General features: G+C 44.3%; 1 protein-coding gene and 1 long non-coding RNA gene across 4 annotated transcripts in view; one reads left to right on the top strand and one right to left on the bottom strand.

The window, feature by feature from the left end:
• RGS12 (regulator of G protein signaling 12) overlaps window positions 1-14,151 on the bottom strand; it is a 168,153-nt gene extending 154,002 nt beyond the window's left edge. For both annotated transcript variants that reach the window (XM_032788633.2, XM_032788634.2), the window contains exon 1: window positions 13,970-14,151. The gene's annotated coding sequence lies outside the window, so the exon portion shown is untranslated. The remainder of the gene's footprint in view (window positions 1-13,969) is intronic.
• A 98-nt stretch (window positions 14,152-14,249) lies between these two features.
• Window positions 14,250-26,409, top strand: part of LOC142046904 (uncharacterized) — a 202,906-nt gene continuing 190,746 nt past the window's right edge. Inside the window, exons 1-2 of one of the 2 annotated variants that reach the window (XR_012655989.1) lie at window positions 14,250-14,482; window positions 17,946-18,193. This is a non-coding gene — a long non-coding RNA (uncharacterized LOC142046904). Of the gene's footprint in view, window positions 14,483-17,945; window positions 18,194-26,409 lie in introns of those variants that run through there. The other variant, XR_012655990.1, reaches the window with a different exon arrangement.

Genomic DNA, 26,409 nt, shown 5'->3' on the forward strand with positions numbered 1-26,409 from the left:
AACATGTCTGTAGATCTACTGTGAGTAATAGTATCTCAGTAAGTACTGTTTACTTATCTGGCTTTTGAAATGCCACTGATGCATCAGTTCAAATGTTTATATATCTTCAAAGCAATGCAAATAATCAGCTGGTATTTTCAATGTAATTCAATGAATTTTTAATTATTGCTTTTAAACCTAAAAAGCAATGTATAGATTTACATAATGCACTTCTTTTGCATTCTTCAACTATAATTACCCAAACTGTAAATTCAAGAGCACAGAAGGAAATAAAAAAAATCAAAATTACTCTATAAGAATAATCACATAAATCTATTTGTAATATACAAATAGCCAATCAAATTCAACACTGTAAAAAAATAATTTTCAGAGAGTTATTGTGACATCCATGTTTTAGTTTAGACTACAACTTGCAAAAAATGTAAACCCTCCACAACTGCCAGTGTGGAGTCCTGCTACAAAAATATTAATGCATCTGGTAGCGGAAGCCCTCCCTAACAATTGTTAAAGAAGAAAAGGTAACCTCATGAGACGAGCTCGAAATAATTGATTTTATTATCTCATAGGTCAAAAATTTATTTTAAAATTTAACTAAATTTTGATACTATCCCACAGAGTTCAGTTATTTTATTATCATTATTATTTGTATTATCATAGTGCTTAGGAGCCCCAATAGTAGACTGGGACACTATTATGCTAGGTACTGTACAACCAGAACAATCTTTGAGCTTACAATCTTCATATGAGAAAAGAGAACAGAAGGATACAGCCAGATTGATGGGAGAGTACAAGGAAACAATATTGGCCAGCATGACAGTTAGTGGTCTCAGCACACCAGTAGCCTAACCATTGTCAACCTTTTTGTAGTCATCATGCAGAGGAGCATTAAGGAGGAATTTGAAGGAGGATAATGAGCTAGTTTTTCAAAAGGGGCCAAGCTCAGGGTGGAATGGGCAAAAGAGTTTGTGCAAACTAGGGCACACTCCCCTCCAAAACTTGGATTAGAATGCTAGACTCCTGAGTCTCCCCATTCCTCTGCTGTCAGCAAGCATCTGTGAAATCTACAATTAGGGACTGAAATGTGGGCAGCTGTGCCTAGTAGCTTGAGCAGGAGACAGAAATCAGGAATCTGAGCCAAGAGTCACAGCCAAAGTCAAAGGTCAGGAATCAGAGCCAACCGGAACCAAGTTACCTAGAGTGAGGCAGTGCTTGGGCCCAAGGCAGGAGCAGAGCTGATCGACAGAAGGACCAGGACTGGTATGGTACAATGCAGGACTGGAACAGGAGCTAATGCAGCAACAAGTGAATGACTGGAGTATCAAGTACTCTCTTGCTGCTGGTTTTAAGAGCAGGTCTGCTGATCCACTCAGCCAGTTTGACCTATCAGGAGGCTCAGTATGGGTCCAGGTGTGCTCATCAGATTACCTAAGGGTTAAACTGGCAGGTAAACAGGTTGGCTGCGGGTCCTTACTCCTGACACAATGACAGAGTATCCCATTCCCCTGTAGTGCTGGTCCATATAGAACATGATAACCTACTACTCTTTTAACTCAAGTGAAAGAGGTCTGTGCGATGGAACTCAAGATTTCAACACTGCAAAAGAACAATTTGCATGTCAATATAATGCCAAACAATAAGATTTCTATTTTTTCCATCTGCTTTTTTTTAAAAACTTAGGAAAGTATACAAAAAAAGTAAGGTTGAAAAGTTAAGCACTCAGAAGTCAGGAAATGCCAGAATTAAAGTTGATCACGCAACCTTACTTTGGCCCCCTTTTACATATGCATTATGATATAGTCTTTAATTATATCTTCACTTAATATTTTTTCCCACAGGATCCCTGCCACATTCAAAAGCACGAGATGGACCTTTTCCAAGGATAAACTAGGGTTGTGTAGTAAATGAGGCCGTTGTGCATAGCACCCCTGCTTTATCTGTTGAAGCTGAAAGGTGTATGGTTAATGAGTAAGGGGACTGAGGTATGAAGGACAGTCTCACAGTTAAAGCAGTTGAATGTTGCCCTGGAAAATTGGATTCTATCCTGGCCTTTGCTACAAGATTCCTATTTGATGCTAGGCAAGTCACTTAAACGAACATGTTCACAGGTGGTCACAAATTGTGTTCTCATTTTCCGGGTATCTGACTTGGACCCTGGGGCAGAGTGCATTGATTGAAATCACTGATTTTAACTTTGGTTTAAATCATCAATTTTAATCTTGCTTTGCATATTTACTTTTTATTTAGTTCACTAAAGAAACATTCATTATCACTGCTTGGTATAACCAAACATTTTGGTTTGCAGCTAAATATAGCCTTTATAAGTTTGATACTGTTTTTGCAGGAAGATACACTATATTGATACACATTTATTTAACCTATTATAGCTTAATTTAGATTTCAGATAATAAAAAAAATGCAAAAAGGTAAGTTAAGAAATGTCATTCACCATTTTCTGTTTACTGGAGGATTATTTTTTTACTCGTGATTTATGTCAAAATTCTTTTGGGTGGAAACTGGAACTCAACTAAAAATGCACAGAGAACATTTTAAAACTGTTTTTATTAGTTAAATAATATGATCTTAAATGTGCTGCATACCTAAAGGAAAAATATCAAAACTTGTGCATTTTAAACTAACAGATGTATTAAACACAGGACGTTATCTCTAGTTAGTGAACTGAATTGATTGTTTCTGGCCACCACGTCCTTCAAGTTTTTAGAAGAGATAGATCTTATCCCCTGACACCCTAACTTTTATTCAGAGACTGGAAGAGAAAAAAGGCTTTTCCTAATTTTTCAACTCCCAATAGGTTTCTCAACTGAATAAAGTGAAATTAAAAAAAAAAAATTCTCTTTCTACCTGCAGAAAAGGCTACTGCTGTCAAATGTTGGTTTAGCACTTCAACAAACTATGGTTCCAGGTACTTAGCTAGAGACTGCTCCACTTCAGTGGTTTGATTTTCTTTAAAATTTTAGCAGCAAACACATATTGATTGATTTTATTTTTTGTTTAAATGATTTTCATAGATTTTAGCAAGTTTAGGTCTTAAAAGAAGTTGTCATAATTTCAAATAGGCTTTTTTTTTAAAAAAATACTTTATTAATTAGAATATTCTGATTTTTTTAAATCAATTTATCAGTCCTGCCCTGGTGTGTGATTTCCAGGCATGCAGAACACATACAACTGCAACTGAAGTCAAAGGGAGCTGTGCTTTGAACATATAAAGTGCTATATAACTACGTACCCTAAAAAAATCAGGTCCTAGATGTCTCAAATCGAGCACACAAAATTAATGGATATTTTTTAACCTTAAGTACTGCTAAGTACCCAACGCTCACTAGCTTCCGAGATCAGATGCATCCACATTGAAATGGCCATAGATGACCTTTGTAAATATTGTTTTTATGGTTGATCATTAAAAAACAAAGAATCAAGAATTTCAAAGTTACAATTCACACTCCAGTCATAATTTGACCTCCTGGCATGTACTTAGACAAAAATTGGTAAAGCACTTTGAACATGGATAGCAATATTTAAATACATGTTCACATTCTTTTGCCAAGAGTGACATTTGTGCTTGCAACATCTGAAACTTTAAATGCTTTACAAAACAAAAAACATTCATTGGCATCTCAGGCCTAGCTTTTAAAGTATATTAGTTATTTCACTACTCTAATAATGAAAGAAATATTTAAATAGTCAGAGATTGCTTTTCACCTTCTTGCGACTGGTACTTGGAAATGAATTATCCTGAATTGAAAAAAGACTCTCAGTTGAAGACTCAACTCTAGGATGTGCTCCCTTTAGAGGACTTCCAGACCCAAAATATGACTGGCTTCAAACCACCATGTAAAATATCAATTTAGCTTTATTTTTTTTTTAATTGATTTCTTTTGACTAAGGGTATGTCTTCATTACCAACCGGATCAGTGGGCAGCGACTGATCCAGCGGGGATCGATTTATCGCATCTAGACTAGATGCGATAAATCGATGCCGAGCGCTCTCCCGTCGACTCCTGTACTCTAGCTCAGTGACAGGCACAGGCAGAGTCGACGGGGGAGCAGCAGCAGTTGACTCACCATAGTGAAGACACTGTGGTGAGTAGATCTAAATACGTCGACTTCAGCTACGTTATGCACATAGCTGAAGTTGCGTAACTTAGATCGATTTCTGCCCCCCCCCCCCATGTAGACCAGGCCAAACGGTCAACATTGTTTTTTATCATCTCTGTAGATACCAGTTGTAATTTGTCAGTGCAGAGTGGTTTCTGTAAGTAATGTGTTAATATAGTAATTATCTAGCTGCCATGATAGTCTCTCTAGGAATCAAGAAAAGAATTTAGCTTAAACAAACACTAAGGCTTTATCTACACTACACAGCTTCAGTGACACAGACGTGTTTCTAAAAGTCAGGCAGTGCCAACAAAATACTTCCATCCCCTACTGTAAGCACTACGGCCGACTTTACACTGCTACTTGCCCAGGCAAAACTTTTGTCTTTAGGAGGGGCTTTTTTAAGCACTTGCGAATGACAAAAGTTTAGTCATTCAATTGGCAGTGTAGACAAAGCCTAATACTTTGAACTTACATAATGCCTTCCATCCAAGGGTTAAGAACTGCTCTACAAACATTAATTAATCTCACACCACTTTTGTTAGGAATCAGTGGCAGAAAACAGAATCCAGGCTATCTTAGGCCAGGTCTACACTACGCCTTTAAATCGGTTTAATGGCCGATAAATCGATTTAAGGCTGTACCCGTTCACACGATGTTGTCATTTATATCGCTATAAAGGGCTCTTTAAATCGATTTCTGTACTCCACCCCGACGAGAGGAGTAGCGCTAAATTCGATATTAACAACTCAGATTACGGTTAGTGTGGACGGAAATCGACATTATTGGCCTCCGAGAGGTATCCCACAGTGCACCACTGACCGCTCTGGTCCGCAATCTGAACTCGGATGCAGCGGGCATGTAAACAGGAAAAGCCCCGCTAACTTTTGAATTACATTTCCTGCTTTCCCAGCGTCGAGCTCTGATCATCACGGGTGGTGATGCAGTCTCAAATGCAAAAATAGCTCCAGCATGGACCATACGGGAGATACTAGATCTGATCGCTGTATGGGGAGAAAAATAAATCAGGCTCCCGTTACAGAAAGGAAATGCCAAAGCTATTGAAAAATATAACTCCAGGATTAACACAGCGCTGCGCTGACAAGCGTTAAACGGGAAGCCAAGATAATGGAATAGCTTCATGGAGGGAAGGGAGTGGGTACTGAGGACTCCAGGCTATCCCACTCTCCACAGCAGCTCTGATACAACTATTTGGCATCTTGGCGGAGCGCCAATGTCTGAGCTAACACAGTGCTGCGCAATGTATCAGGCACATCCATCAGTCCTCATTCCCACTCCCCCCACCCCGTAATGAAGAAAGAGTAAAAAAATCATCTCCTGGAGTAACTTAAATGTCACCCTGTGAATGTACTGAAGCTGCGTAGACGCATGCTGCAGCAGTGAAGAGCAGATATTCGCTCTCATCGCTCCCTCCTCCAGGTGGTAGATGGTCAGCAGGAGTGCATCCTGAGGCTGGGCTGGCTGGGGGCGCTCGTGGTAAAATGCGGAAATGACTCCCAATTTTCCCTAGTAAGTAAAGCACGGCTGGTAACTGTTTTCATGGTAGTAAACGGGGCTGAACTTCATGCAGCCCCACTCTCCTCTCCTGCTGTAGAGAAGATTCATATTGAACGTCATGGCACGGTCATAGCCAGAGGCTGCCTGCCCCCTCAATGTTATCTCACTAAACATTAGTTCTCGTTGATTCTTGTGCACTGCATTCTTATCATACATCATGGCACACAATGGGGGGGCACACTGCCACGGTTAGCCCAGGAAGGGTTTGAAGGTGGGAAGCAACGGTGCATACATAGTCGGTATGTTGCAGGGCAACCTGAGAATACTGACATGGAGCACTGTTGCTGATACTAAACTGCTGTCTTAATTACACTTGACCCTATTGCAAGATGAGCTCATTTTTATAACCATAGAGGGAGGGATTGACTCAGTCCCAAGTGAGTCAATCCCAATTTGGTTTCAAAAATTTTCAGCCAGGGCACTCAGTCCATCTGTCCTATTCTACTGTGAAGAACCAGTGGTGAGACTGTAAATATCACAATTACACATCGTTGCTGACGACGGTCGTAGTCCTACTGAAACGATCTGCAACAGGAGGGGAGAGGAGTAGATACTGCTTTCAGTGCTGCAGCATCGCGTCCACGCAGCATTCAGTACACACAGGGACATTTTAAGTACTCAAGGAATGATTCTTTACTTTTCTTTCACGGGTGGGGGGCAAGAGACTGATGAGCTGTTCCGTGAACCACACACCAGACACTGTGTTTTAAGCTACAGCATTGGGCGCTCCGCCAAGAATACAATAGTGTCAGAGACGCTGAGGACTTGGGATAGCGAAGTCCTCAGAGACTATCGAATTAACATGCCTAGTGTGGACACTCACAGTCGACTTAATAATATCAGTTTTATTAGACCGATTATAGCTAATTCGATATTATCCCGCAGTGTAGACGTAGCCTTACACCCAGTTCTGTACCTTAAGAAAAGGAATATACTACTTCCATTAGGCCCCACTCTTGAGTTTCCTAAAATATTAATGTACATCCAATTATCTCCATTATATTACTGTACTGTAATAACTTCTAAGTTAGTGCACTCTGTTTTATTTATTTGGAACTAAAACAGTGTTTAATTCATTTAGAGTACGTACAAAAGCGATTGCAGAATGTTACTGAATTTTTTAATTAAATTATATTTTAAATTATTTTTTAAATTAAATTTTGTCATAGGGTTCTAATGACATCATTAAGTAGGATGACATGGTTGCTATCAAAATAACCACTCACTGAACACCAAGATACCTGCAGAGGAGATTGCCTCACATTTTCAAAAATGCTAGTGGGTATTATGCATGCATGTTAAGAGCAAAACAGGCCCATTAATTAAATACCCTTTGGAAAACATAAATGGTAATATGATCCCATGCAAAAAAGTATAATTTTATGACATTTCTGCATCCCTGTTAAGGGTTAGTAACAATAAAAAGTTACTACCGTAATTTGATAAAAGGTTTCACAAATTGTATTGACATTGGAATATTTTTTTCAGCTCAGTAAATGAAACTGCATATGGTGTTTTATTACCTTGAAAACTTTGTATCACCTTACAGAAAGAAACATTTCCTTGTGTACATATGGGCTAAATGCAGCTGTTACAGTAGTGCAGGGGTTCTCAGACTTCATTGCCTCGCAAACCTCTTCTGACAATAAAAATTACTACACAACATCAGGAGGGGGGGACCGAAGCCTGAGCCCACCCGAGACCACTGCCCCATGTGGATGTGGGGGGGGGGGAGGCGGGGAGCGGCAAAGCTGAAACCCAAGGGCTTCAACCCCAGTCGGAGAGCCTGTAACCTGAGTCCCAACACGCGGGGCTGAAATCCTCAGGCTTCAGCCTCGGGTGGTGGGGCTCGGGCTTCGGCCCTTGGCCCTAGCAAGTCTAAGCCAGCCCTGGAAACCCCATTGAAATGAATTGTGACCCACTTTGGGGTCCCGACCCACAGTTTGAGAATCGCTGCAGCAGTGTAAATCCACTGAATTTAGTTTATACCAGTGTAACCAAGCAAGAATTTGTCTCATAAACCACATTGTCCTTGTTGCTGAACTACAAAATGGTATACAGAAAGTGGTAGAATTTTTGAATCAGAAGTAAAATTTGCAAGTTCTCTGACAGCATACATTCTTGTTTACATTTGTTATCAACCTGCTATGAGATTCAAGGCACAACAGAGCACAAAAAGAGACAGAATCTGGGTTGCAATTGTCCTTGGGCTGTACCTGTCTCCTACAAACATTACATTTCCTCACACAGCTATTTTTGCATTTTCACTGTAGTTTTCCAGCTGTCTACATTTCCAATGTAGCTTTCCTGCCATTTCTCAAACACTCTAACGGGGGGTGGAGAGGAGAGGGGGAAATCATGCATGTACACCGCTACCTCGATATAACGCCACCCGATATAACACTAATTTGGATATAATGCGGTAAAGCAGTGATTCGGGGGGAGAGGGGGCTGCGCACTCCGGTGGCTCAAAGCAAGTTCAATATAACATGGTTTCACCTATAAAGTGGTAAGATTTTTTGGCTCCCAAGGACAGCGTTATATTGAGGCAGAGGTGTACTTGACTTATTTCATGCATCTGCTCCTGTTAACTAATGACAATTAAAAAAAGAGCAAATAGAAACAGGAGATATATTCAGAAATTTAATTTAAGAAATAGCTCCAGTGGCCCAGGAGGGAGTATGTGAAAATTAGGTCTATAGTGCTGAGTATTAAGTTCATCTTGAAAGTCTGTTACCCATGCAACCTTACAACTGATTGTCTGTCTGTAGGGGGAAGAGAAGAGGAGAGGGGAAACTGTTGAGATAAAGTGTTCCAAGGTTGGTATTTTCCTCCCCTACTCCAGGTTATAGACAACTTTTTCTATCCAAGAACTGGACAGGACTCTAAAGTACATCAATGCAGAACTGCCTCTGTTGAGAAACAGGCAGCACTCCTTTCCCAAAGTATGCCTCCACAGAGCTCTCAAAAATCAAAATTTTTTTGGTCAGTGCTGAAGTGTGCGATATTTACAGCCAAATGACACAACTGAAAGAAACGGTGATAGGAAAAACACCAGTAGACCCTCAGCAAAAATTATTTGATTGGGCATCAACAGAGTGCTTGGCAGGTGTGAGTGTGTGTGTGTATATATATATGTATTCTTGCTCTAAATTTGCATGCTTTAACTTGGTTCTTGTGAAAGATACTGGTACAGCAAAGACAGCAGCTTTTCCACACTGCACTGCCAATATACCAATTCTATTCTGTAGGGACAATTTGCAGGAGAGAGAATTCCTTTAGTTTCCACACTTATTAAATCTTTGGCCTCTTTTCTGAGAATGACAACAATGGTGCCACTAACAGAGGCATTTTTTGTTTTGTGAACAGTGCTTCATTGGGAACTGGATTGAGATAGTATTTTTAAGTAAGAATGTTCACTAATATCTCATGATTAGCAAAACACACTGCTTATATCTGTATCAGAAGGAATTGCTTTGCCAAAATATAGTTAAGTGGTGCAGGTATACCTCAAGAATTAGTAGAAGTTAGTTAGGTTTCTCCTCAAGAGCAGGCATGAGGAAGGCAATCTTTCCCTGAGGACCTTATCTGAGTGTGTGATCAAAGCGCAAAAGGAAATGTATATGTGCTCTGTAGATTCTGAGAAGCCATTTGATAAAATCCAATACAAAAGGTTGATGATACATATTCTTGAAGAATACTGACTTTCAAGAAACAAAATTAATAAAAAGCCTATACTGGAGATAGAAAGCAGCAACCTGAATGAACTATGTACTATCAGAATATGGCAGCATTGAGAAAGGTGTATACCAAGTGTAAGCAGAGTCAGGATGAGCTGTACCCTGACATCTGGTGGTGAATTATGGGAAGTGTGGAAAGAATGTCTGAAATGCAAAATCTCAAATATTTGCATAGGCACGCCTGCCCCATCCCAGACTGCCGAGCTGTGGGCTGCTTTTGTGACAGAAATGACTCAACCTCAGTTGGGTGGTACTTGCTAGACAAGGGGACATGGGTTCCAAAACCCTGTGAATAAGAGAGAGATTGGGGATAGGTATTTGTGCCTGGTGGTGCAGGCTCCTTGTGGAGCTAAGAAGCACCAGTTGCACCCCCGTCCTCTCTCCACTGTGGATGTCAGAGTTGATTTTTTATTCGCCTTAAGACTCTAGATACAGGTTGCTGAGCTAACTCACTTGGGCTAATGGTGCATCTACCAGTGGGCTCCCCTACTATGTTGCTGAGATCACTAAGAGCTGAAATCACAAAAGCGCTGAAACTATCTGAGCTGGGAGCACTGAGTACTGTGCTAACTAGTGGGGGAGCTGAAGCTATACTGCGCGAGAACAGAGCAGCTGGCGAGTGGAGCAGTTATGGGGGACGTTCTGGAGCAGCCAGACAGGACAGCGTGGTGGAGTGGAGCGGCTGCAGAGCGGAGTAGCTGATGGGCATGTGGAGCAGCCCACAGAGCAAGCGGAGCCGAGCAGTTTGCAGGGAAAACGTGGAGCAGCTCACGAGGCAGCCTGTTGGTGAGTCGCGAGCAGTTTGTGAGGACACCGGAGGAGCAGAGTGGAGGCGGCACTGGTAAGGGCGGAGCAGTTCGTGGGGAGAAGTGGAAGCAGAACCACGAAGAGGCAGGCAGTTGGCCCTGGCACCACGTAAGGTGCCCCTTTCACCCAGGCTGGGGGGACGGGACTTCTACAAATAGACTCTTTGATTCTGGGGTGGCATTGACCAGAGACTTTGGGTTGTTGACTTTGAGTGATTGGACTTAAGACCCTAAGGGGGAAAGACATTGCCAAAATGTACTTGGGGGTGGTTATGGTTTGTGTTAACTCTGTTTGTGGTGCTTCTCCAAATGGATGCGCATTAATTCCTTCTTTATTAAAAAGATTTCGCTACACACTCAGACTCCGTGCTTGCGAGAGGGAAGTATGGGCCTCCTAGAGGAGCCCAGGAGGGTATGGTATGTAAGTGTCCCAGGTCACTGGGTGGGGGCTCGAGCCGGTTATGCCTTGTGTTATTGAAATGGAACCCCTGGATACTGAACCTGGCCCTTGTTGCTGTCAACTCAGAGGGGCAGAAGGGTTACACAAGGTTGCATTCTATCTCTGCAGTTATTTAACATATGTAGATGTTATAATGAGGGAAAGTTTAGAAGACACCCAACCAGGACATACAGATCAATGACATAGACATCAATAATATAAGATACATCAATGACCTAGTTTGCATTGCTTAGACCAGTGATACTCAGACTGAGGCTCAGGAGCTGCAAGTGGCTCTTTAATGTGTCTCCTGCAGATCTTTGCAGCATATATTAAACCACTGTGTGATTTCATTATTAATGAATCTAAGTTATTAGCCAGACAGGATGCTTTTACTATGTTATTAACCAATTATAGTTAATAAAATAATAATACTTAGTTGGTCTTTTTGCTGTGAAAATATTATATAGTCAGGGGTGGGCAATAATTTTCACAGGGGAGCCACTCCATGAATTTTGGTAAGTCGTCACAGGCCGCACATTTCTACTATATTAATGGAGGGGGTGCAGGGTCTGGGAGAGAGTTTGGGTGGAGGAGGGAACTCCAGGCTGGTGCAGAGTGTTTGGGTGCAGGAGAGGGTGAAAGGGAGTTTGGTGCAGCAGGGAGCTTCGGGCTGGGGTAGGGGATTAGAGTGCAGGAGGGGGTCCGAGGTGCAGGCTTGGGCCAGGAGATGCTTACCACAGGTGGCTCCCAGCTGGCAGCACACCAGGGCTCAGGCAGGCTGCCTGCCTCCTATAGCCCCATGCCACCCCCGGAAGTGGCCGGCTGCTGCTGGCATGTCTCTGCTCGCCCCTTGAGGGGGGAGAGGTGCAGCGGGTCTCCATGGGCTGCATATGCCTGCAAGCACCATTCTGCAGCTCCCATTGGCTGGTTTCTGGCTGTGAGGACACTGCTGGGGGTGGAGGCAGCGCACGGAGCAACAGGACTTTTAGCAGTCCAGACTTGGAGATGGCCAGGGGACAGAGGAGGCGGGGCAGAAATGTTAGTCATGGCAGGCCGGAGAGAAATGTTAGACGGGCCAAATCCAGCCAGCAGGCCATATTTTGACCACCCCTGATACAGAGAGAGTAAATGAAACAATGAATTCATGCTGCTGGGGTTCATTGGGTAATTTTGATTGTTAATTTGGCTCCTGAACAAATGAGATCTGAGTATAACCAGCTGAGACTAAGGAAGAACTTCAGAACATGTTTATTGCTGCAAACTATGTCAGCAAGAGATATGGAGTGAGGATCAACATTAGGAAGACAAAAAATATAATGATAAATAAACACAGAGTCCAGAGGCACTAACTTTTTAATTTCCCCAGGGGTGCTCAACCCCTGCTCTGCCCCAGGCCCCACCCCCACTCCACCTCTTCCTCCAAGACCCCATCCTGCCTCACCTCTTTCCACCTCCACTCCACCCCCCTCTTCCCGTCCCTCCCCCAAGCACACCCTGCCGCTGCTCCACCTCTTCCTGCGCCCTCTCCTCCCCCTCCTCTCCAGCCCGCCACTGAACAGCTGATCCTTGGCGGACAGGAGACGCGGGGGTGGGGGGGAGAGCTAATTGGAGGGGCTGTCAGTGGGTGCTGAGCACCCACCTATGACAGAGATGCACAAGACAGGCAACATCTATTACTTGATGGTTGATAGGTGAAATAAGTGTAGGGAGTCTAACACCACCAGATGGAAGATGTAATGAAGAAATCAAAAGAAAGATGCAGTTTGCAAAGGTATTCAATGAATTCCAAAGACTTCTGTGTTATCAAAATAAAAACTCCACATATGCTCACTAAATTGCTAAAGTGCTACCTACAGTCAATTCTCCTGTTTAGATTTGAGTGCTGGACACTTAAGAAGGACACTGAAAGATGAGTCAAAGCATTCAAGCTTTGGTGTTATAGATGAAAGTTTAAAATTATCTGAAAAACTAAACCTATGAATGAAGCAGTGATGAGAAGGATGAGTTTTAAAAGAGGTCAGTTACCTAAGACCCTAGGTCAGGGGTTCTCAAACTTCATTGCACTGAGACCCCCTACTAACAACAAAGATTACTACATTATCCCAGGAGGAGGGACCAAAGCCTGAGCCCTGCCACCCCAGGCAGGGTTGGAGGGGGCAAAGTCAAAGCTCAGGGGTTTCAGCCCCAGGTGGGGGCCTGTAATCTATTCTGAGCCCTGCCACTCAGGGCTGAAACGGAGTTCTAAGCCCCGCAACCCAAGGAAGTGTGGCTTTGGCCCCTGGCCCCACTAAGTCTAATGCCAGCCCTGATGACCCCATTAAATGGGGTCACGACCCACTTTGGGCTCAAACCCCACAGTTTAAAAACTGCTGTTTAAAAACTCACTACCAGCACTCACATTGGAAAAGAGCGCAGGCAAACTAGCAAGAGAAAGAAAAGAGCCAGTTATATCTTCAGATGGACTGGTATCCTGCCACTGCTACCAACTCCTTGTGTGCCCTTGGGTAAGTCACTTAGCCTCTCTTCCTCATTTTCCCTATCTGTAGAAATGGAATCATGCATACTCACTTCCCAGAGGTCTAGGGAGGATTCGTAGATTTAAAATACTTTGAACACAAATAGTGCTACACAATTGCCAAGTATCAGTAATGTGCAGACTTTGGTTTATAAATCTCATTCCTAAAGAAAGGAGCATCAATCACAGCAGTGACCTCTCTGTGCCTCTGCAAAGTGGAGATAATAGCGTTTCCCCACCTCACAAGGGTACTGAAGTAAATTCATTAACAGGGCAGGCAGATACAACAGCGAGTGGGGTCAGGTAGCTGCTGGATAGTTGGGGACGTGCTCCTCGAGGGCCAGGAGCAGTTTACTGTACCCCCTCCCGCAGCCAAGCAACAGTTGCACGCTACTCTCGAAACAGTGTTACACGTTAACTCCTTATCGAAGCAGCCTCTGCCTCCCTAGAGGGTGGAGCCGCTGGGACTGGGAGGGAAAAGCAGCACCCGGGTCAGTTGGGACCGTTTGAAAGCAGGCAGTAAAATCGGAGTCCAACAAACCATTCCCCATCCCCCCTGCAAAGCCCAGCTTGTAACGGGACCGCTCCCCGGCACACACACCCAACACCGCCCAGCGCGGGGGGTGTCTAACTTCTGCACGCTATCCCCCATCCCCTGAGGTCTCTCCCCTCCCCCACTTTACTCCTTCCACCCCCCGTCCCGGGTAGGGTCCCGGGCCAGTAGCGCACAGTCGGTTTGGTCTGGGGGGAGCACGGCTCCCCCAGACCCACTCACCTCCGTCCCTCAGGATTCCAGCTTCTCACCGAGTCACCAGCTCGCCATCGGTCACCGGGGCGACGGGAACCTGTCTCCACCACCCAGCACCTCGGCCACTGGCTGCAGGGAGCTGTCAGTCACTCACCCGGCAGGGGTGGCGGTCGGGTTCCCGATCAGCGAGAAGAGAGACAATACAGAACAGGGAACTACAACTCCCAGCATGCACTGCGGCCAGTCCGCTACCGCCTAGAGCGCTTGCATGCCGGAAGCTGTAGTTTCTTTCTTGCTTCAACGCCTCACAAGGGGGCGGTGGGCAGCACACAAATCCTCAGCGTGGGGACGGGAGCGTGCCCATCCTCCACCCGCGGAGTTATAATACGCATGCGCATACTTTCGCGGGCCCTCCCCCTTACCGGAGGTGCGCGAGGCTGGGGCAGTCGTTGGAGCTCGAGGTGCGAGGTCGGCAGGGGGCGCTCTGAGGATAACAGAGGCTGGAAGTTCGCAAAGTCAGGCGCCTGAGGCGTGTATGAGGTAGGTAGGACGAGGCGGGCAATTTTTCACTTTAAAGCAGATTTTATTAAACCGAATACATTTCTTTTTAAAAATAAACCCTATTTAAAATTAAATGTGAAACTGTTGCAATCTGAGTTCAGGGCTCAGCTTCCTGTGTAATCCATGAAAAGCAAGAGCCTCTTTTACAGGTGCTGAGGGACTATTTTCTTCTTTTTGGTTTTTTCAACTATCTCACTTCCATGACTAGCTCAGTGAAAGTTCAGAAACCAATTAGGAGCTGAAAAAGCAGGAAAGCTTGTTTTCCTCTTTCAGTCTATGGATAAAACATAGGTGTGAGAGGGTGAGATTTACTATTTCTAAAGTCAGTTCAATTCACTAACAACAGATAATACTTCCACTGTTTAATACCGGGGTTCTCAAACTGGTGGTAATGACTTCTTAGGGTCATGAGGTTATTATGTGAGGGGTTGTGAGCTGTCAGCCTCCTCCCCAAACCCCGCTTTGCCTCCAGCGTTTATAGTAGTGTTAAATATAAAAAAAGTGCTTTTACTTTATAAGGGTGGGGGTTCCCACTCATAGGCTTGCTGTGTGAAAGGGGTCACCAGTATAAAAGTTTGAGAACCACTGGTTTAATACATCTGTTAGTTATAAATGCAAAACATGTTCTGATAGTTTTCTTATGTATTCAACACAATTGACTTTAGTTTTAAGTAATAAATTGTAAAATACAGTTTTTATTAATTTTAATTGAATTCCTATTTCCATCCATATGCAACTTGACAAAAAATGAATCATCTCATAAATAAGAAATGTCATTCAGCATTTTCTAACAAAAATGTAAAATTAAAAATCAGGATAAATGTATGGTAAGCTATATAATTGTTTAAATAAATATGTATAAATATAATGTATTGTTCTAGTTGGTCAAAACAAGTACCAAATTATCCCAACCAAGGAGATTTAACTCTGCCTTAGAAAAATAACAAATATATTAATGCAAATCAAGATTTCATATGGAGAATGACTTGTTTATACTGCTCTATATAATATACACTGAAATGTAAATAGAATATTTATATTCCAATTGATTTATTTTATAATTTATACAGTAAAAATGAGAAAATAAGCAATTTGTCAGTAATAGTGTGCTGTGACACTTTTGTATTTTTATGTCTGATTTTGTAAGCAAATAGTTTTTAAGTGAGACGAAACTTGGATGTATACAAGACAAATCAGAATTGAAGGGGATACTGTAGTCTGGAAAGGTTGAGAGCCACTGGACTATATGATGCAGGTCATTGTCATAGGAGTGCAAGATGGGCAGTAGTTTGTCTGCTGTTCCCTCAACAAAGTGCAACCTAACCATAGCCTTTAATAGATAGATTGATAATGTCTGTTCCAGTGAAGGGAATTATGGAAGGGATTATGTTGGAAGAAAAGAATAATTAACGTGAATGTGACGAAGTAGGGTCTCGGCACAGAACTGGGAGCCAGGAACTGTGGAATTCTATTCCCATTTCACACACCCTACGTGATCTGAGGCTCAGATTCTTCAAAATGTTCCATGTAGGTATAACTACACAGAGCCACAACGAATTGGCACTGAGGTCTACCCATGTGCAGGGCCAGTGCAAGGATATTTTGCGCCCTAGGCGAAACTTCCATCTTGCGCTCCCCCCTCTCCCCCAATCATATACATTACACACAATACACTGTCACAGAGTAACATGTTATAATTTAGAATTTATGTTTCCGTGCTTTAAGTTTAGCAAATTTAGAAACAAGTTCCTCCAAGTCAATGCTGTGAGCGACGTCATGCTCTAGTGACAAGGTAGATAGCCCAACAAGTCTTTGTTGCAACATTGATGTTCGCATGTATGTTTTTATCAACTTGAGCTTCGAGAAGCTTCACTTACCACTGGCCACAGAAACAGAGAGTCAAGAGGATGTGAAGAGCAATAACTGTGTTAGGGACACTATCTGTCAGCTGGGGGTCAGGGCTGTGGGGAGGATGGGGTCAGGGGGTTTCCAGCTCAGAGGCTGGGCTCGGAGCTGGGGGGGATCAGGGCTGCTCAGGAGGGACTGTGGAGGGATGGGGTCAGGGGGGTGCCTGGGGGCACTGGGGATGGGGTCAAGCTCAGCTCTGCAGGCTGCTGTTCTCTCCAGCCATCCAGGCACAAGGGGAGCAGGAGCAGGGACCAGCCAAGGACCAAGGGGCAGGAGCACAGGCACCTGAGGCCAAGCTGTGGGGAAGCACTTGCTTACCTTGCCCAACGCATGAGCATCGGGGTCCTCTTTCTTCCTCCGCTCCACCAGACCACCGCTGAGGCTCTTTTCTTCTCCATGCCCCTCGCTGGGGCTGACGTGGAGGCTGAGCCAGGGGCAGCCCCCGCTTTCCTCCAGAAGAAGCGCTGCCCTCGCAGGGCTCCTGCCACATGCCCTAAGCAGAGCTGCGCAGCTCTGCCCAGCTGCCGGCACAAGAAAAATGGCATAGACTGGAGCCCCTGCTCTGGGAGGGAGAGGGATTCTCAGCCTCTGCCTGCAGCTCAGGGATTCCACTGGGTCAGCGTGCCACAGGCACCTCGAACCTCTGGGCTGCCGTGGCGGCGCCCTGACCCAGGGGGGGCCCTGGGCTGCCGGCTGCCGTGGCGGCGCCCTGACCCAGGGTGGGTCCTGGGATGCCGGCTGCCGCGGTGGGGCCCTGACCCGGGGGGGCCCTGGGCTGCCGGCTGCCGCCAGCAGCTCAGACTCCCTCTCTGTCCCAGCAGCAGCGGCAGCTCAACCATTTAAAAAAAAATTGGAGGGCGCCACTTTTTGGTGCCCCCAAATCTCCACCTAAATGGTTGCACCGGCCCTGCCCATGTGGCACAACTTGCAGGCTAGAGGCTTTAATTTCTATGCCATAGTCTCTTAGTCTACAAAATGGGGATAGTGGTAAGTATATTCAAGGGTATTGTGAGAATGAGGTAAAGGTTGTGAAATGTTTGGAAGATTGCTTTTACAAGTACTAAGCATTATTGTTGGAGTTGGTCAAAACAATGAGGAGGAAGAATTTGCATAAAATATTTTCTCAAAAGTTTTCTGACTAACTAGTGAGCTGGTAAAAAATAATAAAGCTTTAGCAGAAGATGAAATTCATATTAAAAATGACATACCTTTTTGAAATTTCTCTACCAATTTTTCTGAAATATAATTGCCCTATAATAAAATCTCGGACCTGTGTCTGATCCAAGTTTCCGTATATGTAAGTGTAAGAATAGATAATTATATTTACAAGTAATAATAAGAGAATATTTCTTCTTTCTTTTTCTTTATCCTCCCACACACCCCGAGGTGTATAAGGCATCCACCAGTTTCTGCCACCATTTATTTTGGTCTTGTGCTGATCTATTCAGGCTTCTAAGTGTCATGTTGATGGACTTCACTTCTTTTTCTGAACTGTGTAATGTTTTTCAAAGTTGCCCTCTATTCCTTTTTCCAGGTGGTGTCATGTCACTTGCTGTGGAAGTCATGTTGATGGCATCCTTACAGTGTGTCCTAAATATATCTGTTATTCTGATATTGCAAGAAACTCTTTCCAGTGGATTCTGAAGAACTTCCACAGGCATTTATTTTGGAATGAGTTGATCTTTTTATCTATTTCTATTGTAGATTTCCATGACTCTGCTCCATAATTGAGGACAGACATGATGCTGATATTAAAAAATTATATTTCTGTGTCAGTGCCAATCATGCTACTTTTCCAAATCTTTTCAAGTTTATGAACATTGTTTGCTCCTTTTGATATTTCTTGATTGACTTCTAACATGGTGTTACTATCATTGCACATCCCCCTGCATAGACAGGTAAAATGACTTACTTTTTCAGGTGTTTCTTCATCCACTCTAATGTTTACCTGTGGGACATGGATATCCCTATATTTTGGCTTCCCATTGTTGGTGAACAAACCAACTTGTTTTGCTCTATCTGCAAAAGCTGTGTCATTTTCGCCATTAAGGGATGTGTTGAACTAAGCAGGACAGTGTCATTCGATTGCACTTGATCACTTGTCCATAAAATTCCTTTGTGGCCTTTTGTGGTTACTTTCCTTATGACATATTCAATGATCAGTGCAAACAACAGTGGAGACATATTATACCCTTGCCTTACTCTGGTTGTCATTGAAAACTATTAGCAATGTTGTCACCATCTCTGGCTGCACATTCAGCATTATCATATAGATCAAGGGTGGGCAAACTTTTTGGCCCTCAGGCCACATCTGGGTATGGAAATTGTATGACAGGCCATGAATGCTCATGAACTTGAGGGTTGGGATGTGCAAGGGGGTTGAGGGATCCGGCTGGTGGTGTGGTTCTGGGGTTGGGGCCAGAAATGAGGTGTTTGGGGTGTGGAAGGGGACTCTGGGCTGGGGCAGGGAGTTGGGATGCAGAGAGGTGCAGCTCCGGGCTCTGGAGTGAGGCTGAGGATGAGGGGTTAGGAGTGCAGGAGAGTGCTCCAGGCTGGGACCGAGGGGTTCAGAGGGCGGGAGGGGGTTGGGGCACAGGAAGGGGTCAGGGTTGCAGGCTCTGGGTGGCGCTTGCTTCAGGCAGCTCCCGGAAGCAGCAGCACGTCCCCCCTCTGGCTCCTATGCAAAGGGGTAGCCAGGCGGCTCTGCACACTGCCCAGTCCACAGGCACTGCCTCTGCACCTTCCATTGACTGCATTTCCCAGCCAGTGGGAGCTGTGGAGATGGCACTTGGGGCAGGGGCAGAATGTGGAGTCCCCTGGCTGCCCCTGTGTGTAGGAGCCGAAGGGGGGACATGCCACTGCTTCCAGGAGCCACGCGGAGCCACAGCATGTGCAGAGCAGGGAAAGCCCCCAACCCTGCTGCACGGCTGGAGCAGAGCAAGCCCTGGACCCTGCTCCCCAGTGAGAGCTCAAGGGCTGGATTAAAATGTCTGAAGGGCTGGATGCAGCCCCTGGGCCATAATTTGCCCATCCCATATATAGATCTTTGATTATTCTAATTATTTTTGCTCGTGTTCAATAATATGCCATAATTCTCCAAAGACTGTTGTTACGTGCCTGAGTGCTCTGCAAGGACGAGGCCCACACACACAGTGAGTTATTTGGCTTTAATGAAGGTAAAGTGACACATCTGCAACGGGGACCCTGGGCGTTGCTGTCACTTAGGCGGGGAACCCAGCACCGAAGCTCAGCTCGGCCTGGGTCGTAGTCCAAAGGCGGACCGGGAGCATACAGCTATGTATACACAATACAAAAGCAACTCATACATATGCAAAAAGGGACTTCCCACAGGCTATGTCCGCCCTTTGGCCTAAGGCCATACAAACTGGTTTCAACCAGTTAAAAGCAAGTTATAACTGGCATGTCGTGTCCTACAATGACCAGCCATTTAGCAAGCAGGGGCTTTTCACAAGGCCACCGAGAAAGTGGAGACACCCTAGCTAGGCCGTGACACAGTCTTCCGCAGTCCTCTACAACTGTCTCTATGCATGTTTTCTTAAGCCTTCTGGAAATCTATACAATCTATCACAAGAGGTGCTTGCCTCTCCACACTTTGTTCTATAACAGGGGTAGGCAACCTATGGCACTCACGCTGCCTGGATCCTGGCCACCGGTCTGAGGGGCTCTTCATTTTAATTTAATTTTAAATGAACCTTCTTAAACATTTTAAAAACCTTATTTACTTTACATACAATAATAGTTTTGTTATATATTATAGACTTATAGAAAAAGACCTTCTAAAAACATTAATATGTTCTATAATATGTCTCAGAACAACAGTATGGTCTATATGTGATCTCAGTTATCTAATTCCTGCTTGTGTCTCTCTACGCTGAAAGCGTCTGTTTATTGATATGTTGCAGGATGATGTTTCACATGATTTTCCCAGGTCCTGAAAGTAATGGGATTAGTCTCCAATTATTGCAGTTGATAAGGTCACTCTTCATTGGAAAAAGAATATTTACATCACTGATATTTAAAATTTTAATATGAAATTTATGATATCTTTTTGTAAATTAAAAACAAAACAAAAAAAAACCCACCACTAGCCATATTTACATATGTTCTTGGTTAAGTAGACCTAATGCAGTGGTCCCCAGCCTGTGAGGCACACCGGGGGGTGGCAGAGGAACATTTGAGGGAGTGCAGCAGGGCCCGGCCCAGCCCCCACAGGGGGGCAGGAAAAGAGCACAACCCAGCCCCACTCTGACCCTAGATGCACTCTGGTCCTGTCCCCAGCACTTCTCTTGGCCACCGGCCACTGCCCATGGCCCAGCCACAACTCCGCTTCTGGCTGGGGAGGGGGAAGGGAACACTTTCCATTACTGGGGGGGAGCATGAGAAGAAAATTTTGGGTTCCACTGTCCTGGTGGTATAGATATTGAGTCTTACTTTTATTTATTTACTTACTTATTTTGGTATTGTGCATTGCCATTTTTTTGTAATTAATTGAAATTATAAACACAAGGATTAGCTGGCTATAGGTACAGACTAGTGCTGATTTAAGGGGATATGATATGATTTATCCAATTTCTGATATCCCAAAAGGTAATCCTAATTCAGATGGACAATCTGATCACTGTGTTCTGTGTAAACAAGCAGGGAGGCACCAGGCTGCGCTGTATGTGGCAGGAAGCCCTACTGCTGTGCAAGTAGGCTTTGGCTCACAAAAAAATCCTTGTCACCATGTACCAGGCAGGAATGGAGAATATGACTGCAGATAGAATGAGTTGCTCCATCATGGATACTCACAAGTGGTCTTTAAATTAGGAAATGAGAGTAAGATTTCTACCACTCCCTTGAACAACAAACTGCTGGTCTTCTGCTCTTGATGCTAAGAATATGTCTTCACTGAAAAACAAGGTGTGTTCTTAACTCTGAGCTGACCCACGTTAAAATAGCAGTGAAGACATAGCATCTCTGCTTTTAATTCAGGTTAGCAGCTTGAGTTAAAGCCTAGAGGGGAGCCTGGGGTTGAACTAGAGCTGTTACCCCAAGTAAAAAGATAAGTTGCTGTGTCTCCAGTGGTGAGCTAGAGCTGGTTTGCACCGGTTCGCGCATACCGATTGTTAAATTTAGAAGCCGGTTTAGAACCAGTTATTAAAGGGGTGGGCAAACTCCAGCCTGCGGGACCGTCCTGTCTGGCCCACCTGAGCTCCCGGCTGGGGAGGCTCCCCTGGCCCCTCACCCGTCTTCCCCCCTCTTGCAGAGCCTCAGCGTGCTGCGCTGCCGCACTCTGGACCGCTCCTGGGCAGCTTTGCAGCTCCTGCTGCTTTGAGCGTCATGGTAAGGGGGTGGGGCTGTGAGCTCCAGCAGGCCACACGACATCCATACACACTGCCCTGAGCAGCATGGTAAGAGGGCCAGGCCAGGGCTGGGAGGGGGGGGTTGGATAAGGGGCAGGGAGTGGTTGGAGGGGGTGGAGGTTCTGGGGAGGCAGTTAGGGGACAGGGAACAGGGGGGTAGCTGTAAGAGTCCCAGGGGTCTGTTGGGGTGGTGGTGGATGGGGTTGTAGCAGTCGGGGGACAGGGAGCGGGGCGAGTTGGATAGGGGGTGAAGTCCTGGAGGGCAGTTAGTGGGGGGGGTCTCGGGAGGGGGTGGTCAGAGGACAAGGAGCAGGGGGGTTGATGGATTGTGGGTTCTGAGGGGGGCAGTCAGGGGTAGGATGTGGGTGGGGGGGATAGCCACGTGGGGCCTGTACTTACCGGGTGGTTCCCTGCAGCAGGCCCTTCACTCACTGCAGGTCTTCAGCATCACTGAAGGACCTACCGCTAACGTGCTGCTGAAGAACCAGTAGGGAACTGGTTCCTAAATTTTTGGCAGCTCATCACTGGTCTCCACTGCTACTGTAATCCAAGTTAAGAACTCACTTCTTGTTTTTTCAGTGAAGACATAGCCAGAAGGGACCAAGTTTCCACAGTCCTGACTGAGCTCAGCAGAATATTCCATGTTCCTCGTAATCATGAGTATCATCAAACCAAGGTTCAGACAACAAATGTTTACTTAGGCCAGGGATGTTTGCTCCATCTGTCTAAGAACACTGTTTCTGTGCAAGGGTCTCAAATCCTTCTGGTTTCTTGGATGAAAACTGGCAGAAAAGGGCTGGTGTTTTACAGGCTATTGTCTACAGACTGAGTTTATTCACAATAGGTTCTTACACATGGTCTGTAAATCAGGGTCTTACTACATGCCACAAGGCACGTACACAAACTTGTCTCCTTTGTTTCGCTCTCTTTTTCAGGAAAATTACATCCTTTGTTCATGGGGATCCACTTCAGTTCATCTCGACCTAGGCAGAACGTGGACCAGACTTTCTGTATCCTATTATCATTCACTTTGTATAGGGTTTACATTTAAAAACCCCATTGGTATGTACCCTGTACTGTGGGCCTTTAAGGTGATTTGGATAAAGTACTTGAAATTGCTTGCTTTATGAATTGCATTAATAAAAAACAGTAATTACCAGGAAATAATTTTAGTTTGTTCAGTGAATATAAGAATAGCCATATTGGGTCAGACCAATGGTCCATCTAGCCCAGTATCCTGTCTTCAGACAGTGGCAATGCCCAAATGCTTCAGAGGAAATTCAACAGATCAGGACAATTATTGTGTGATCCATTCCTTGTCGTCAGTCCCAATATCTGGCAGTCAGAAGCTTAGGGACACCCAGAGCATGGGATTGCATCTCTGACCATGTTGGCTAATAGCCATTGATGGACCCCTCCTCCATGAACTTATCTGATTTTTTTGTGATCCAATTATACTTTTAGCCTTCACAACATCTCCAGACAATGAGATCCACAGGTTGACTGTACACTGTGTGAAGTAATACTTCCTTTTGTTTGTTTTAAACCTTCTGCCTGTTAATTTCCCCTGGCTCTTGTGTGATGTGAATAATACTTCCTTATTCACTCCTATACACCATTCATGATTTTAAAGACCTCCTGCCATCTTGTCATGGAGGGAGGGATAGCTCAGTGGTTTGAGCATTAGCCTGCTAAACCGAGGGTTGTGAGTTCAATCCTTAAGGAGGCCATTTGGGGATTAGTCCTGCTTGGAGCAGGGGGTTGGACTAGATGATCTCTTGAGGTCCCTTCCAACCCTAATAATCTATGAAATCTCTTTTCGCAGCTGAACAGTCCCAGTCTTTTTATGGACGCTGTTCCATACTCCTGATCATTTTTGTTGCCCTTCTCTGTACTTTTTCCATTTCTAATGTATCTTTTTGGGATGGGGCAACCAGAACTGCACACACTATTCAAGTTGTGGGTGGACCATGGATTTATATAGTAGTGTTATATAGTGGAATGATATATTTTGTACCCGGTATTACAGTGTCCCATTGATTATCAATATGAAGGCTTGTCTATGTTATGAAAAGAGGCTGAGGTTAGTTCCGGATTAACCAACGCATGCTCATATCCCCATTTGCTGCAAACTATTGTTTGTGTAGACACGTCCTAAATTCTATTTACATGGTTTATTAGTTACACCTAGGTAGCAGTCACAGTGGTATTGGGGTTGTGGACATAAAAATAAGGTCCTAACTTGTGATGAATATTTGACTTTTAGATTCCATGTTGAATTTTCAGAGCTGGCAGTTAGAGTAAATATGTTTACTTATTTTTGATTTGTCATCAGTGACAGACAATAAACATGGTACACCAAGATACCATTTTCACTGAGGATACATCTGTATTGCAAAAAACAAACTCACAGTCTCAAGTCTCAGAGGCTGGGTCAACTGACTCAGGGGTCAGCGAGAGGGTGGATTTTGGAGCATGGGTTCCAGCTTGAATGGGAATGGCTAACACTGCCATTTTCCACCCCGTAGCACGAACCTGAGGCAGTTGACCTGGGCTGTGAGACTCACTGCCACGTTGTAGCTGGGGTTATTTTTTGGCAGTATAGACATACCCTAAGTCACTTTTCAGAGAAGATCTCAATCTTAAGAAAAAAATCTTCTCCATGGAATTCTATTATGTCTGGGTGCACAGATCCTTTGAGGCTTCAAAGAGGTATCTTCTCAATCAGTATACCCCATTCCCAAGTTTCCCTACTAAGTAGGATTCCCACCAATCCAGGCAGGAATGCACAGACAGCTCACTAGAAGTGACTGGTGGGGACAACTAGACAATGAACAGCTACTCCCAAAGAAACTATGGGATTAAAAAGGTCGACTTTCCAAACCTCTGATCCTGATCAGGTCCTCTGGAGTTTCTGAAATGAAGTTCCTCCCTCAGTTCTGTGAAGCTGTGGCAAGTAAGTGTGTTTGGGTGTCATACAGAGCCTTACTTAATCATGGCAGGTGATCTTTAATACCTAATAAATAATAGGCTGATTGTCATGAATAAAGGGAGAGAGAAAACCTTTGCAGCAGAAGGTTACAGGACATGTGGGGGCTTTCTTCTTTGTGCAGCTCTGTTACAATGGGTACTTCAAGAAATATTCTTCCATCAGAGTCCAGTCCTTAGGACCACTAACAATCTCAGGGCAGAGTAGTCCTGTATTCTGTACTGAGATAAGCTAAAAGGCAACATGGCCATCAATTCATAAATTCTATATATTGGTCATCCTGTCTTAGCCAATGCCATTCCCCTTCTTTTCGCAGAACTCTTCTCCATGCTTTAATCTCTAGGAGAAGGTATAAGGAATATTTTTATATATAATTTACCTGAATGTGTTCATGTCCACATTTAAAGGACAATCCTGCATACAACTCTGAAACACACATCCCGTTGCAGTGAGTCTGTGGATGTTAGCATGAAGAATAGGAACATTTATCTGTGCTTACCTAAAAATGTCCATTCTTCAAGTAATAAGATCCACAGATCCAAAACATCCTGGAGAAATAAATCATCCAGAACAGAGATGGATATTGACATGCAATTATTTGGGTTTGCTGTTATGTGGAATTTATCATATGTGTGCTGTAATAGGAGAAACTGTGCTTTTTCCTCAAAAGTATATTTAACACAATCTGTAAATTAGGAAAGTAGATTTGAATTATCCTGGCTGTGGATGTTATCTCAACGTAGGATGGGCTGAGGAACTGGGATTGTGGGTTTTTTTGCCTATGTTAGGAAAACAAAACTGTACCTGGAAAGAGACATGGCAGGGGTCCTTTGTGGTCTGGGGACAAGCCAGCACTTTTATATACTGCTGTTGAAAATATTATTTATCTTAAAGAGGTTCCTTATCAGGTCTGAATTCAAGAACCTAGATTGAATTGCAAAGCAAGAAAAAAAGCATTATTGTATTTGAAATAAAACACAACATCTATTAATCATTCAATTCCCTCCTTCTTCCCTTATTCAGGATTTGACATGATGATAACATCTGTATCACAGGTTAAACCTCCAATACTTACAGTAGGTAAACTAATATACCACTCAGTATAATGTTACACAATTAATTGGCCCAGATTCAGTCTGGGACCAAGTCTATACTAGAAACTTTTGCTCATATAGTAATATCATTTAAGAGTGTGATTTTTTTTTTTTGACGTGTCTACCTGCAAAATCTCTAGTGTAGACACAGATATACCAGGAAAAAAAGTGCTTTTGCTGGCATAGCTTATTCTGTTCAGAGAACAGATACAGTAACTCCTCACTTAACATCGTCCCGGTTAATGTTGTTTCACTGCTGATCAATTAGAGAATATGCTCGTTTAAAGTTGTGCAATGCTCCCTTGTAAGGTTGTTTGGCCGCTGCCTGCTTTGTCCACTGCTTGCAAAATGAGAAGCCTGTTGGAGCTTGGAACCAGGGTGGACCAGCAGCCCCTCATCAGCTCCCCACTCCCCTAAGTTCCCTGTGAGGCAGTCGCCCAGCAGGCCATCGATTGCTGGGCAGTTCAGCTGTCCCTCCCCGCACTGCCCTGTGCTGCTCCTGGATGCTGTTGACAGACGCGGTACTGCAGTGCTACACAGCAGCACTCA

This window comes from Chelonoidis abingdonii, chromosome 5 (assembly GCF_003597395.2).
Source record: "Chelonoidis abingdonii isolate Lonesome George chromosome 5, CheloAbing_2.0, whole genome shotgun sequence".
NCBI classification, from domain to species: Eukaryota; Metazoa; Chordata; order Testudines; family Testudinidae; genus Chelonoidis; species Chelonoidis abingdonii.